We start from the raw sequence: 16323 nt of genomic DNA on the forward strand, positions 1-16323 counted from the left end.
TGCTTAAAGCTACAAAACACTTAAAACTAGGTTTACATATTTATTCAACCCAAACCTGGTTGGTGTATCCATATACCCAACACCTAGCACTTTGCTCGATGATTTCACCAATATCGTCGAATTCCAGGCAATAATTAGGAAAATTGAACTTTGCACATACTCCTCCTCCTGTGGCCAGGAGGAAATCCAAGGCAAGATGATTTTGGTATATGGCATCCCTAAACTACTTCTGCTGGGTTGCTATTGTGCATAGAGATTGAGCTGTTTCATTTGCAATAAGTTCTACCACTGCCTGCAGTCGGATAATTCGGTTCAACGTATATATAGGAGTGCGTATCTGTAGCTTCCATCAGAGGCCCAAGTGGCTGGATGCTAGTATTGGATAACTCGTTTGGGGGGGGTCATTCTTCATCACTCCAGTCCCCTATCTTATAGTCAGCCTTTAGTTGTCAGCCCTCCCAATGTTCAGCCTTCAATACTTGTGGTTGATTAAGAGGTAACATGAAGATGACGGGGCTTATTATACCTAAGGTACATGTTCCTTTCCATCCCAAGGATAGAGTACTATAAGCTACCATACCACAAATCCAGTGTACACCTGGAGGGGCTGCAGTGATGTTTTCTAAGGAGAACTTTGACCAGAATTGGTTTGTGCTATTAGGCCAATACTCCCATGTCCGAGTAGTTATACTCCATTCTTGTACCTCTAGACAATCAGTATCCCCTACCGATAGCCCTGTAATTTGGCCAAGCACCATTGAGCCATAATGGTCATCACTAACTGCCATCTGGACTAAGGCTGATGTCGGGGCATGGCAGAGATGTTATATGCAATCAAATAATTCCATTCCTGTGCTTCTCATGGCCATTGATCCCCCATTTTTGTTCCCCCATAGACATAGCAGCTGGTAACATTTAGAGTATGGGCAATAGTAGAAGCTAGTTCCAGGAAAAGGTTACGTGCCTGATGGGGTGGCTGAAACTCTATGTCCATGTCCTGCCAAAATTCAGAGAAATATCTAGTATAATTCCTAGTAGGGTGGTATCTAGTTTCTAAAGACAAATGTATAATGTCTCCCGGGTCTGTGCCCTGGACCCATAGTCTAACGCCCATGGTGGACCCATATCGGGAGATCCATTGCTGAGGGTTTGGTATAGTGATGTTGACATAATTACACTGGTATGGCAGGAAATTTGTGAGAGCTGGTACCCTTGTTATCTGGAGATAGATTCCCTTACCTTTATTTGAGGCAAATGTGGCCCATGTAACACAATCCCAAGTGGGACAAAATCTTTCACCTGTGTTGCTGCAGTCCCATTTTCCACCCCCTGTTGGATATTTGTAAGGGCAAATGTAAATGTCAGATTTGGTATATGTCTTGGGCCATGAAAGGGAAGACCCGCATGATGTAGGCCACTGGGCCACCTTACAGACATCGAATGAAATGGTTCCTGGACTTGTGGCTGACAATATCTGAGTCTGGGATATGACTGGGCCACTACCTGAGCCACGACTCCAAGCTACCAACCATGTCTGGGACGGGTTAATCCTGGGGTCATAACACTCAGCCTTTTGGTCACATAAAGAGTACCAAGTTCCCTTATAACAGCAAGGAGTTATTTTTCCCTGACACCTGTAGTGAGTATGGTACACCAAAGTTGTAGTGACTGTTCTCCCTTTTAGCACAGATTTGATGCAATTGTTGGGGCATAAGGGGTTCTTAGTAGCTGGAGCACTTGATCTTTCAGGGCACCTTTTGTTTTTTTATGTGAAAGGTAGGTGGGAGCTCATCCTTGTAACATATAATCCCCTTCATGCCATTGCACCTCTTATATGCATCATGCTTTTGCCTATACAGACAGGAGGGTAACTGGAATTGGGTACAAGATTCTGGTATCCCTATGTTAGACGATAGGACGTCATCCTTGGTTAGACATTGCATACATGGGTCAGTGCCTTGTCCTTTCAGCAATTCTCCCATAGGTGGCGCCTCCTTCCTGTGTGGCGTGGTATGTGAACATGTTTGATTGGGTCCCATGGGGTATAGGGAGTGCATTAAAGGTGACACCTTATAGTGTTATTATACACACACTGCCAATATCTGGTTCCTTCATGCTCACAAGGGGGGAGGTTAGTTGAAGATTAGGAAATTGGGTCACACTATAGGTAAAGTGTCTGCCCGTGGGGAGAAGCATGAAGCACATGTCACATTGTGGGGTATCCCCTCCCCGATCTCGGTCCTCATCCAAGTTATGTGGTTCTCCAGCCCCCAAGCCAGGTGTGTATTGTTCCCCTGGATCATTAGGATCTGGTGAGTACCAGTCTCTAACTTCATCTTAATTAAGGAGTATTTCCTTATTAGTAACTCCCTTATCAGCCACTAACATCCTATATGAATAAATGGAATTAAGGACAACACTGATTATCAATTGGATGGTTACAATCCAGAGAGAAGGCATGAGGCTCCTATGAATACAGGCAGTTTCCCACATCCTCTGGCTAGCTTCCATGCTGTGTCAAGGTACATAAATCACCACCAGCAGCCGCCACCAGCAGCCACCAATTCCCCCCTTTTTAAAGAATTCCAGCCCCTAGGTCTGTTTAACTTGCAATCAGAGCTTCCAAGGGAGACCTGTGCATCGGGTGTTAGCCTCCGGAATAACACCTGCAGGGATCTGTTCCTCTTCGTCTCCCCTTTGTTGAGGGACAGCTTCCAGAGTATTACCAGAAGGGAAGATATTCATCATAGTCCTCCGAAGGGTCACTTTCAGGGGACAGGCTGGGTCACATTCCACTTTCCACTGGGTAGGCGCAACTAATTAAACTTGGGACCAGTAGATCTATGGCTTAATTTCAGCTAGCTTAACAGCAAGAGGAGAACACAACAACAGTATACGTCCCTTTCCACTTTGGGCTCGATACTTCCCTTTTCCAATCCTTTACCCAGACCTCTTGTCCCAGATGTATATTATGTGGAGAGGTCACCAAGGTGTATGGTCTACAAGTCAATACATACTGTTGCAATTTCTGGACTACCGTATTAAGTGCTTGTAGATGTTGCAATTTAACTGTATCAGCGACCTGTACAGTATTTTGAATATTGGGTCTAAGTAAGTTGGGGACCCTACCATATAGCAACTCGAATGGTGTTACTAAGATACCCTTCTGCGGAGCACACCTGACCATGACCAGAGCCAAGCTTAAAGCATCTGGCCACTTAAGGTGGGTTTCCTGACAAATTTTGGCCAATTTTTCCTTAATGGTTCTATTAACTCTTTCCACCCTGCTCCCAAAGGGGCATGGAAACTACAATGGAGCTTCCAGTTTATACCCAACATTTTAGCCAACTTTTGGGTGGCCTTATGGATAAATTCGGGACCGTTGTCTGAGGAGATTCTTGACGGTAGGCCATACCTGGGGATTATAATGTGGAGCAATGCCCTAGCAACTTCAGTAGCCTTTTTTGTGTGAGTAGGGATGCACTCGGGCCAACCTGTGTAGGTACATATAATGACCAGTAATGCTTTGTACGGGCCTGAGCGAGGCATGTCTGAAATCAATCATTAATGAATCAAATGAGTAACTACCCCTAGGTTGGTGATCTGGTGGTGGTTGGGGCCCTTGTCTGGGGTTATTTGCTGCACAAGTTTCACATCTAGCACAGACATTTGCTGCGATGCTGTGTATTTTGTTAATGTTCCCATTGTAAAGTATTTGCCAAGGCGGTTTTTCCCAGGTGCAGCTGTCTATGTACTTGTTGCACTACATCCCATGCCATATGTCCTGGAACAAAAACCCATTTGTCTGGTAGGATCCACCAACCACCTTCCAATTGTGCTTTGAGCACCTCAATTTGGGTCAAGTCCTTCTGGGGATAATGAGGTGTAAGTTGTTCGTCTGGGACCCATACAGTGAGGCAGTGTATTTCTATTGTCTGAGTCCTTTTGGCTACCTTACGAGCTATTTTATCTGCTTTATCATTTCCTCTTTGTATGTCAGAGCACCCCTTTTGATGTCCTCGGCAGTGGATAACGGCAACCTTTTTAGGGGCCCATACATTCTCCAGGAGGCGTAGTATCTGGGGGCCATACTTGATGTCCTTACCTCCTGATGTGATAAGTCCTCTTTCCTTATATAGAGCACCATGGACTTGTACAGTGAGAAAAGCATATTTAGAGTCTGTATATATGTTGACACATTCTCTTTTCGCAAGCTCCAAAGCTCTGGTCAATGCCTGTAGTTCAGCCAATTGGGTACTTGTACCTGGAGGGAGGGGCTCAGCTTCCCAGACATCGTTCAAAGTGACCACCGCATACCCTGCCCATCTGATCCCATCCTGCACATAACTGGTACCGTCCGTATATAGAGTATACTTTGGGGAAGGAAGAGGTACATCAGTCATGTCGGGGCGGCTGGCATATGTGTCCTCAATCATCTGAATACAGTCATGAGTGGTTTCCAAGTCTGGCTCAGGCAGTAATATAGTGGGATTTAATGTGTTGGATTGTATAATGTTGATCATTGGGTTATGAGTTATTAAACCATGGTATTTTAGCATTCACAGGTTGGTTAGCCACAGATGGCCTTTTATTTCCAGATCAGCTATAAGGGCATGGGGAGTATAAATGTCAAGCTTCTGTCCGAAAGTCAATTTGCTTGCTTCCTGTGTTAAAAGTGCAGTTCCAGCCACAGCTTTAAGGCAAGCAGGCCAACCTTTTGCAACATTATCAAGCTGTTTGGAGAGATAAGCTACAGGGCGATTCCATGAACCCATTTTCTGAGTAAGGATGCCCACCACCACATTCTGTTTTGTATCTACAAACAACTGAAATGGTTTTTCCAAGTTGGGGAGGCCCAAGCTGGAGGCACGTAGCAAGGCTTCCTTGAGCGTTCAGAAACTTGTGGCTTCTTGCGTATCCCAGCGCAACGGCTCCTTATCCTGTCTTCTAGTGGCTTTGTAAAAGGGCTTGGCTATCAGGCTAAAGTTGGGAATCCATATACAACAAAAGCCGGTAGCCCCCAGAAAGCTTCTCAAGTCTCTCCTATTTTTAGGTGTGTGGAGCTGACGTATAGCCTCCTTGAGTTCGTGACCTAATGTTCATTTCCCCTGTTCTATGTCATAACCCAAATATCTGACCTTTTCTAAAACCAGCTGTGCCTTTTTCTTAGATGCCTTATGTTAAGTTCGGATAATGAGAGGCTTGACCAGGGCATTGGTGCAACAAAATACTTTATTTAAAAATAAAGGACTGATTGTGCTCGCCCAGCCTGGAACAGGCTCGCAGCAACCAGCGACTAACCGAACCCCGCAGCCTGCTTATATAGCCGGCTGCTGGGGATGGTTAGCCAATGGGGAAGCAGCAAACGCCCCCGCAGCGTGAGCGGACCTGAGTGGGAACTGTGGAGAGTTCCAGGGACATAACACCCCTTCCCCCCAGATGCGAACACGCATAATCGTTCAAATAAGTTGGAGGTCTGTGTTGGCGCCCTGAGCGCCGTAACTCTGGTGAGTTGACCACTGGCCCAGAGTCCGAAGTGGATGGTTGAGCTGGTGTGGAAACGCGAGCTTGCCCAGCAGTCTGTGTTGGCCCGGGAGTCGAACAGCTGACCAGTAGCAGTGCGTCCTTGTTCGTTGGCTCGGGTGACATACCCGTCTGATGGTCTCTGTCTGTGCCCACGCTTCCCGTCTCCCGTGGTGGTGGTGAGGGATCTCTGGGACTGAAGTCGAAGGAAGTCTGGTGTGGAGCCTGTGTGCTGGACTGTGTCCATGGCCCTGCGCTGGTAAAAGTGTCTTGGCGCTTACGTAGCTGGTCCAGGTGCCTTTTCCAGATGCGGCCGTCCTCCAGCTGGACTCTGTATGACCTGGGACCGGTGATGGCTACGACCACTCCAGGGGTCCATAGGGGGTCTCCCGCATAGTTCCTAGCGAAGACACGTTCCTGCAAAACAAAACCTCTGACCCCCGATGATGAAGCAAGGGGCGAGTCAGGGCAGTAATTTGGGTGAAGCCTGTCTAACACAGTTCTTAGGCGTCTACCCATCAGTAGTTCGGCTGGGGATTTATTAGTGACCGTGCACGGGGTTGAGTGCTGACTCAGCAAGAAACGGGACAGCTTATGGTGCCAGTCTTCCTTGTTGAATCTGGCCAGTGCTTCCTTCGTGGTTCTAACGGCTCTCTCCGCCAATCCGTTGCTGGCAGGGTGAAAGGGAGCCGTGAAGATGTGACGGATGCCAAGGTTTGCGGTGAAACGACTGAATTCAGCTGAGGCAAACTGGGGGCCATTATCAGAAACTATAGAGTCAGGAAGCCCGTGTGTCACGAATAGGCGGGTCAACTCCTTGGTGACGGCTTGTGTGGTGGTCGTGGATAGTTGGGCCACATCAATCCACTTAGAGTATGAGTCTACAACCACCAAGAACATTTTGCCGTGAATTGGACCCGCTAAGTCAATGTGTAGTCTGGACCAGGGTGCGTTGGCGCTTTCCCACTTTGTGGGGGTGGTGACTGGAGGGGATGGTCTGGACTCTTGGCAGGGCTGGCAAGAGCTTACCCATTTGATGATGTCGTCGTCGAGACCTGGCCACCACACGTAGCTTCGTGCCAACGCCTTCATCCTGACGATGCCAGGGTGGCCCTCGTGTAGTGCCTCCAAGACTCGGGTGCGCAGTTGGGTCGGAATGACCACTCTGGTGCCCCACAGCAGACAGCCCTGCAAACTAGATAATTCTTGTTGGCGGGTTTAAAGGGTGTAAATTCGCTAGCGATACTAGTGCCCAGCCACCCCCTCCTCACCCAGTCCAGTACCTGGGCGACCGTTTTGTCCGTTTTGGATTTGGTGGTGATGTCGAGAGCAGTGATTGGAAGGTCGAGCTGGGTGACCTCGAAGATAGCATGGACCGGGGCTGGATCTTCAGCTGGAGCAGGCAGGGGGCAGCGGCTGAGAGCGTCTGCGTGGCTTAAGGTTTTTCCTGGGCGGTGTATGAGTTTATACGAGTAGGCTGCCAGGAATAGGGTCCACCTCATCATTCTTGGAGACAACACTTGTGGAGTCTGTTTGTCTCCGGCTAGAAGACCCAGGAGAGGCTTATGATCCGTGACTAGCTCGAAGGAGTGGCCAAAAAGGAATTCATGGAATTTCTTTACTGCTGCCACGGCAGCTAACGCCTCCTTGTCTATCTGGCTATAGTTTCGCTCTGTTGATGAGAGAGTTCTGGAAAAGAAGGCGATTGGTGCCTCGGAGCCATTTGGTAGTCTGTGGCTTAAAACAGCTCCAATCCCAAAACGGGATGCGTCAGCTGCCAACACTAATGGAAGATGGGGGTCAAACTGAATAAGGACTGCGTCTGAAGTGAGTAACGCTTTGACTGCGCAGAAAGCAGTGTCTTCCCTGTGACCCCAGTGCCAAGGAGAGTTTTTATCTAAAAGCCTATGTAGAGGCTCCGCCACTGAAGCCTTGTGGGGCAGGAATGATGCATAAAAGTTCAATAATCCCAAGAATGCTTGTAACTCTGCTTTGGTGGATGGTGTGGGCGCCTCATGTATTGCCTTAACCTTGGACGCCTGAGGCGTCAATTTTATAACCCAGAAAGTCCACCTGTCTAGTGGCAATGGCACATTTCTCCTTTTTTAATTTGAGTCCATGCTGTCTGAACCTATCTAACACAGCTCTAACTCTCTGGAAGAGTTGGGGTCTGTCCCTGGCCGAGACTAAAATGTCGTCGAAGTAGGGTACTACGCCAGGGAGGCCCTGTAGTATGCGCTCCATAAGGGATTGGAAGATACCCGGGGCAACACTTACGCCAAACTGGAGACGCTTGCACCGGAAGGCACCCCTGTGGGTGACGATAGTTTGAAGTTCGGCTGTTTGATTGTCAACAGGGAACTGTTGATACGCTTGAGACATGTCCAATTTGGCAAAAATGTTGCCAGGTTCAAAAGTGTGCAATAGATGCTGAATGACAGGGACTGGGTAAACGCTAACTTGTAAAAACCGGTTAATTGTGGTTTTATAGTCCGAACAAATTCTCAGACTGCCATCCTTCTTAAGGGGGGTGACGATTGGTGTCTCCCATTTGGCGAAGTCTGTAGGCTCAATGACCCCTTGCTTTAATAACTTGTCCAGCTCCGCATCCAGTTTAGGCCGGATGGCGAATGGGACTCTATGGGGTTTTAACCTGATTGGAACTGCCTGGGGGTCAACTGAGAATGAGATGGGGGTACCGTTATAACACCCCAGCTCATTGCTGAATACGTCTGAGTAGTCAGCGAATAAGGAGTCAGTGTCAGAAGCTGAGACAGCATGGACTCCTGTTAAACCTAGGCCGAGATGGGGAAACCAATCAAGCCCCAACAGAGAAGGGAGATTGCCGTTAACCACCACTAGAGGCAGGTAACCTTTGAAAGCTTTAAAATTAACATGGAACTTGCCTTTGCCAAGTACCGGAATGTCCTTCCCCTGGTAGTCCCTCAAGGAGAGCTGGCACTTCTGGAGTTGGTTTCTGGATAGCTTGGGTTGTAGCTTCTTGAGGGTGTTCCAAGAAATAATTGAGAGCGCTGACCCCGTGTCAACCTCCATACGACAAGGTTTATCTTCTAATAAAACGGAGAGTGAGATTTTACTAATGGCATGGCAGGTATGTTTAGCAAAGTAGCGAGTGCGACAGTTTAGTACTTGCCTTTGTGGAGCAGATTGTAAAAAGGAGGGGCCCCCATGCGTTGAATTGTGAGCGGCCTGGCAGACCCTGGCGATGTGCCCCTTTTTGTGGCAATTGTTGCAGGTGGCTCCCTTGAATTTGCAGGTGGCCCTCGGATGAGATCCGCCACAGGACAGGCACAGGGTGATGTGCTTAGGCGGATGGCTGCTTTCTTGCCTGGCTCCTACCTGTGGTTGTCTGGCATGAGCAAGGCGGTGGATGTCAGCCTGGTTGCTGGAATCTTTTGCGTTGACCACCTCTTCAGAATGGATGGTGGCAGCGGGTTGTTTGTGCACGGGGCCTTGGATTTCAGTGGCTGATTGGGTAGCCAACTCTGCTGCCAAGGCTTCCTCGACGGCTTGGGCGAGGTTGAGGTCCTTCTTGGCCAATAGACGTCTTTGGAGATGGAGGTCTTTGACCCCACAGACGAGCTGATCGAGGAGCATGTCATCTAGGCAGCTCCCGAACCCACAGTGGAGCACTGCAGTCCTCAAGGCAGCCATGTATTGGTTGATAGTCTCTTTTTCTGTTTGCTTCCTCATGCGGAAGGTGAATCTCCTGGCAATCTGTGAGGGTCTAGGAGAATAATGGTTAGTAAGGATTTCTAACAGTTCAGTCCAGGGAACGTTTTTTAACTCACGTGGAGCTACTAGTGCTGTGGCGGTGTCGAAGATGATGGCCCCGCAATAGCTCAGGAAAAATGATTTTTTCCGGTGCTCCCCTGCATCAGCCAGCCCTATGGCGTCGATGTAGTGGTTAAAATGATTCTTGTATGACTCCCACTTCTCCTCATCTGGCTTGAACGATGGGAAAGCTGGGTTGGAGTTCATGATGAGAATCTCGTTGGATAATCTGTTGAGAAAATCTCTCTGGGGCAGCAACAGGAAGGTTTTTTGTGCCTATGGCAGGCAAGTGACTTCAGCTCTGGAGAGGTTTTCACAACTCTCTCTCCCTCTCTCTGGGTTTACACGAGGTTAGGCTGCAACGGCCGTTGGCAGCGTTTTGAATTTCGCGCCTGCGTGGGCGTCAGTGACTTCGAAATACAGCACCGCGCTGTATTCTTGAGCGGAAATTCAAATGACAGCCGTTTGAATTTCGCGCCCTTGAAAAACGAGCGGCTGCGGCTCGCAGCGCTACACTTTCCCCTGTAGCTGGCTAACTAGCGGCTACAGACGCTTTCTCACTTTCACTAGTTTGCTGACCGCTCTCTCTGGCTGCAGATCAGCGTTCGCTCTCGTTGCCTGCTGATCGTTCTCTCTGGCTGGATCAGCGGCTAGTGACTCAGCGGTTGCATTTTGCCTCTGGTAGCCATCCCACCCTCGTCGCCAGTGTTAAGTTCGGATAATGAGAGGCTTGACCAGGGCATTGGTGCAACAAAATACTTTATTTAAAAATAAAGAACTGATTGTGCTCGCCCAGCCTGGAACGGGCTCGCAGCAACCAGCGACTAATCGAACCCCGCAGCCTGCTTATATAGCCGGCTGCTGGGGATGGTTAGCCAATGGGGAAGCAGCAAACGCCCCCGCAGCGTGAGCGGACCTGAGTGGGAACTGTGGAGAGTTCCAGGGACATAACACCTTATACCCCAGGTCTTGCAAGAGGTGTAACAACTCGTAGGTATTTTGCCAGCAGTCATCCTTTGTGTAGCTTGTAACTAGCAGATCATCCACATACTGTAGCATCACACCTGGAGCGGGGTAGTCAGGGCCTCCAAGTCCTTAGCTAAGGCGGCCCCAAATAGGGTGGGTGAGTTCTTAAATCCCTGGGGCAGCCGCATCCAGGTATACTGTTGTTTACGGACCATTAAGGGGCTTTCCCATTCAAAGGCAAACAGGTGCTGACTGCTATCATGTAAAGCATCCTCTAAGTCTATGACTGAAAACCACCTAGCGGTCTGGGGGATCAGGCCCAATATAACATACAGATTTGGGGCCACCGGGTGTATTGTTAATGTGGCCTCATTCACAACTCTGAGATCCTGGACTGGCCTAAATTGACCCTCTGTCGCGTTGAGCGACCGGTCTGTTGTTTCGGCTTTCTGGTTGATTGCTGAATTCCTCTCAGAGAATAACCCTCACAAGGGTGAATTAGTCCTCGCAAGGACGAAGTTTAAAGTAACCCTCGCAAGGGTGAGAAAATAGCCCTCGCAAGGGCGAGATAGAGTGGGACCCTCGCAAGGGTGAGGCTAGGCAAAACTCTCGCAAGAGTGATTGCCAAGCAAGCACAAGAAATAAAACACACAAAACACAAGAGATCTTAAAATGAGGCAACACTTTGAGCCTGGGGGAGATGGGATTCCCTGGCTGCCCTGGAACAGATGGAAAATGTCCGGGCTTCTCTGCTTCTTCTGCTCCTTTCTCCTCCCCCAGGCTTTTTGCTGTCCTCTTTTATTGTGCTAATTCAAGGGAGGAGGTGAGAGAGGAAATTTACAGGAAGGTAAAGAGATACAATGTTAATCTTTTTAGACCAGTCTACGTGACATGAGCCACATACTCTGTAGCTGCTATTTTGTAGCAACTATAGATAAGCAAATCTTCTTTGAATTGTCTGAGGTTAATCTTTTATTAACTCCCTTCTTGTCAGTGCTTTCCTTCTATAATGTTCTGAACTGAATACGTGCCTTTTAGCAAGATTTCTTCCTGTGGAAAAATACAAGACAGAACCAAGATAAAATAGTCACAATTCCTCCTTTTCTTTATTTTTTTGCGCTCATGACTCTAGGTAGAGTTCTTTCTCTTCCAGAGTAGTCTCACAAGGTGGCAACAAGCCCTTCGGTTTGTTGATGCCTTGCAGAACCAGCTCATACGAGGAGAAGTCCTCATCCCCCGAGTCGTGGCTGGACCGAGTTAAGAAATTTTCTTTGGGAGAAAAGAAGTTATTAATGTCTATTTCCTCCTCTGGCTCTTGGTCAGAGTACCATTCCAACAGCGGTTTTTTGACCAGATCTTTTGATTCAATGCTGGATGTAAGAAAGCTAACTGTTGATGACCAACAGCTAAAGCTGCTGCACCTGTGACTGCACCTGCTGCCCCAAGGCCTAACAATACAGATAGTGTTATAGCTGTTATTACTTCTCTTTTTTGATGAAGGGGAAATTGTGGAGGTTCAAGTTTATTAATAAGTTCTGACCCTGGATAAATTGTGATCTTTGGAAGCAGTGTTACCTGAATGCAAAAGGATTTCTGAGCAATAAGAACATCACCATGAACACAAGCAGTTGCTCCTGTGGAGCATGCCCATATAGAATTATTACCTGGGATAAAGAATTGTCCTTTGAGGCGAGCTGTGATATTGCCATTGGAGGTGGTGTATAGAGGAGCATAGCCTCCAATGTTAAGGTTTAATCTTTCTTTTGGTAAATATACATCACAGTGGAAAGTAATAGAACAGTGTGATTAAAGTATGTGTGATTGTGAAAAAATCCTAAGCAAGAATAAGATCCTATAGTAGATAGAGTAACATGTATAGTTAAAAATATTAAACAAGGAGAATAGTAATAGTGAACAGTAATGTCAGAAGTAGGCGAAAGAAAGCTACCATTGTGTTGGAAAACATAATTACATGCAGAAAGGAGATTATCTTTAAAAATAAAGGTAACAGTGTCAGCAAGAAAAGTAAAAATAGCATCAGGAGATGCCCTGAATTGAGAAAAGACAGGAAATATTGATATCAGAAGAAAAATTAGAGTTAGAGTTAGGTTTGCCATGGTAAGGTCTGACACAGCGAGCAGGAACCCAAAGCACTTGATCAGGAAGTTGGACAGCAGTGTAACCTTTTCCCCAGGTGATGAGCTGTGCAGGACCTTTCCACGCAGGATCTGGAAGCTGTCTGAAATAAACAAGAGGACGGGAAGAGGTCTTTGTAAACAGGGAAAAGGAGGAAGAGTGGAAGAAGGACCAAAAGATGCAGAGAAAAGCTGAATTAATGGCAGCTGCAATGATATGGACCCCAAAGGAGAGTGGAGGTAGCCAAGGCAGGGGTGATAGACCTGGGTTGGGGTGCAACCAGTGCGCCATTTGTAAAAAAGAGGAACACTGGAAGGGTGAGTGTCCAGAGAGGAACAGAGAAGAGAGGGAGGATGGAAGGGGAGGCGATATACAAGAGCCTCCAAGAAGTTCGGGAGGATGAGGTCGCTGTGATGGATTCTCAAAAAACACCCACATAGGCCTGGCAGAAGTGGAAGAGTGGGACAGAGAGTGGGTTCAGCCCACCTCCCACTACCTGTGGTCAGACTAAATGTAGGAGGCAAACCTATCACCTTCCTGGTAGACACTGGAGCCACGTGATCAGTCCTAACCCAACCCCTAACCCAAGCCTCACCTCACTCCATTAACATCTCGGGGGCCACCGGAAGTATCTTGCAACGATCATTTCTGGAACCCCTGGTCTGCACGACAAAAGGGCAAGCCATATCCCACCAATTCATATATATGCCAGACTGCCCCATTCCACTGCTGAGAAGGGACTTGTTATGTAAACTCCGTGCACAGATTTCCTTTGAAGAGGATGGGGCAATGCAACTAATGTATGGAAAAATTAATATAGAAGTATCCCGAGAAGAGGAGTGGAGACTCATGATGGCTCTGGACAGGAGGCAGGAGGATGAATGGAGACAGTTTGAAGTCCCGCACTTGTGGGCAGAGGATAACCCCCCAGGCTTTGCCAGCCACCACCCTCCTATTATAGCAGAGGAGCTCCCAATGAAAACACCCATAAGGATCCGACATCATGCTTATCCAAGACACATTGTCCAGGCAGTTCAAGAAGTTACTGATTTATATTTGACACATCTGGTACCTACAGAATCAAAGCGGAATACTCCAATATTACCTATTCCTAAGGGAGAGTTAACACTATATGCTATGTCTGGCCTAGACCAATTACTAAGATAGGATAAGCTACCAATTAATTATTGATAAATGTCTTTATCAAAAACAGGACTTTGCACATCACTGTGGCTAAACTCCTAGCTCATAGGTGCTTTAGCCAGTTTACAAAGTTCCATTTTAAAGTTTTTCAGTAATTGGTTAATTTTATCTGCCTGTGAGATTTTGTAGCCTCCCCTAGTTTTATCTATTTTCAAACCAAGATACTGTTTAATCTCATCTAAACGTTTTGATTTTAAATTTCTTCTCTAACAGTGAAATAATCCCGGTAGCTTCTTGCTCAGTCTGAGTAATTAATGCTATGTCATCAGTGAACAATAGCAACAATGAAACTACACCATCACTTTCCTTTTTAAATAAACATGGATCAGCCATGCCAGCTTCAAAATCTATCTTTGTTAATTCCTTCACTATGCACTGGTTCCATTCATAGCCTGATTGCTTCAAGCCATAAAGACTCTTTTTAAATCTCTAGCAATCAATTTTGTTATCAGTTTTTATACCCAAAGGCTTTTTAAAATATATAGTATGTTGCAATGGTGCATACAGATATGCTGTCTCAACATCTAAATGGTTTATTATGTATTTATTCCTAGCTGCCCACACTAATGCTGCACGTAGTGTGGTAGCCTTCAGACTAGGTGCAAACACCTCCTCATAGTCGTTGTCTGACTGATCGAACCCTTGTACTACTAATCTGGCTTTATGGGTAACAGTCCCATCTACGCCTGTCTTAATTTTATAAATCCACTTACACCCTATGGCATGCTTACCTGGTGGTAACCTGACATTTTCATATACCTCCAAACTTTGTAAAGATTTCAGTTCCTTATCCATTGCTTTCTGCCAAGCAGCTTGATCCTTAGCAGGATACAGTTTAAGTTCATTATGGTTAGTAGGAACTATATTTACTTAGCATATTATACTAGCCTGATATGAACAGGTGGTCCTGTTACACGGGTTGAATGTCTAGGCAACTCAGGGCTTACTGGTGGACTCCTGTTCCACCTGCTCCTGTTCTTCTACCTCCTCTTGTGTCAATCTATGGTTGCCCTCGTAACCTACAAAAAATAATTTCCTCGCTCTATGTTGCCCTTTCAGTCTTACTTGTGAGGGAATATGCAACCATGCTGGAGCTTCAAATGTGTGTAGATAACTTAAATTTGGTTTTCTGCCATGCCAACGAGTGAATGGCAATTCACCAGTTGTTGTGTTCACCACATTGTTTAACATGTGGTTGCTACACATTATTGCTTCACCCCCACAGTGTTTCAGGCAAATTTGAATCAGATAATATAGTGCAAGCCATGGCTTGTAACATTTGCCCTCTTCGTTCTACAAATAAGTTGTGTTGTGGCCTGTAAGGTGCAGAATGTTTATGCTCGACACCAGCCAATTTTAGCATCATTTGGAATCTGTTGTTAATAAACTCAGTCCCGTTATCTGTAACTAAAATAATCACCTTATGTCTCCTTTTTCTTTCTGCAAATCTGTTTTGTTTTTCATTAGATAGCAGAAACCATACCGTGAGTAATGGTCCATTATGCTCAAAACATAGCAAGCACCTCCCAAACTGGGTTTCTTAGGACCAATTATGTCAGCAAACAAAGCCTCTAAAGGTTCTTTGGTCTTAAACCCATTCAGTCTGCAGGAATAAGCTTGCTTTTCTCCTGGTTACAGGCATTACAGTTTAAGTACTTGCTACAGGGTTTTAATTTTACTCCCTCTGACAATTTAATAGTTTGTTTCAGCATTTTGAAATTAATGTGCCCCAGACATCTATGCAGTAAATGTATACATTTGTCATGTGGCTTAACATTGTTATAAACTGAGTTAGCCATCTGCAACTGGTCAACATGTATACCATAGAAAAGCATGCCATCCCAACAACAGATCATGTCCTTCTAATGTCAACAATCTAGTGTTTCTTAGTGTTATCCATTCCTTAACCCACATTAGATTTGTAGCTTGATTGTACAACTCCCAATTAGGCAAACCAAATCCTCCTCTTATTCTAGCATCTTGCAAAAGTTTTAACTTTATTCTCGCTTTCTTGCTTTGCCATATATATTTCAACACAATTTTATTTAAATCTTCAAAATAATCTTTTTCAAGCCTAACTGGAATTGTTTGAAACAAATATAAAATTCTGGGTAATATATTCATCTTGATTGTTGATATTCTCCCTATTAGTGACAGTTGTAAATTTTCCCATTTCGCTAGTTCTAGCGCTATCTGCTGTTTAAGTTTGATATAATTATTCTCTTTTAGTGTACTTCATCTTGCTGTCAAATATATCCCCAAGAACTTGACCTGAATTTTCAGTAGATCTGCCAGTTCTTCCTTTTGTCTTAATAGCATATTCTTTGTCAAGATCTTTGTCTTATCTTTATTTTCAAACCAGCCACCTTTCCATATGTCTCTATCTTTTCTATCAATTTTGGTGCTGTTTCTAGAGGGTTTTCTAAGATGAAAACTAGATCATCTGCAAATGCTTGCAGCTTAAATTCTTCCTTTTTGATTTTCATCCCTCTTATATTCTTTTCCTCTCTAATATTTCTGTTTAGCACTTCCAAAGCTAACACAAACAATAAAGATATAGTGGGCACCCTTGTCTTGTTCCTTTTGTTATATTGATAGAGTCTGTCAATTTTCCCTCTATCATTGCCTTTGCTGTTTGCTTATAGTATATAGCTTCTATTGCTTGAATAATTTTTTTAGCAAAGCTCATCTGTTCCAGCA

This window comes from Pseudonaja textilis, chromosome 1, assembly GCF_049901715.1.
Source record: "Pseudonaja textilis isolate UNSWEBS1 chromosome 1, rPseTex1.2, whole genome shotgun sequence".
NCBI lineage: Eukaryota > Metazoa > Chordata > Lepidosauria > Squamata > Elapidae > Pseudonaja > Pseudonaja textilis.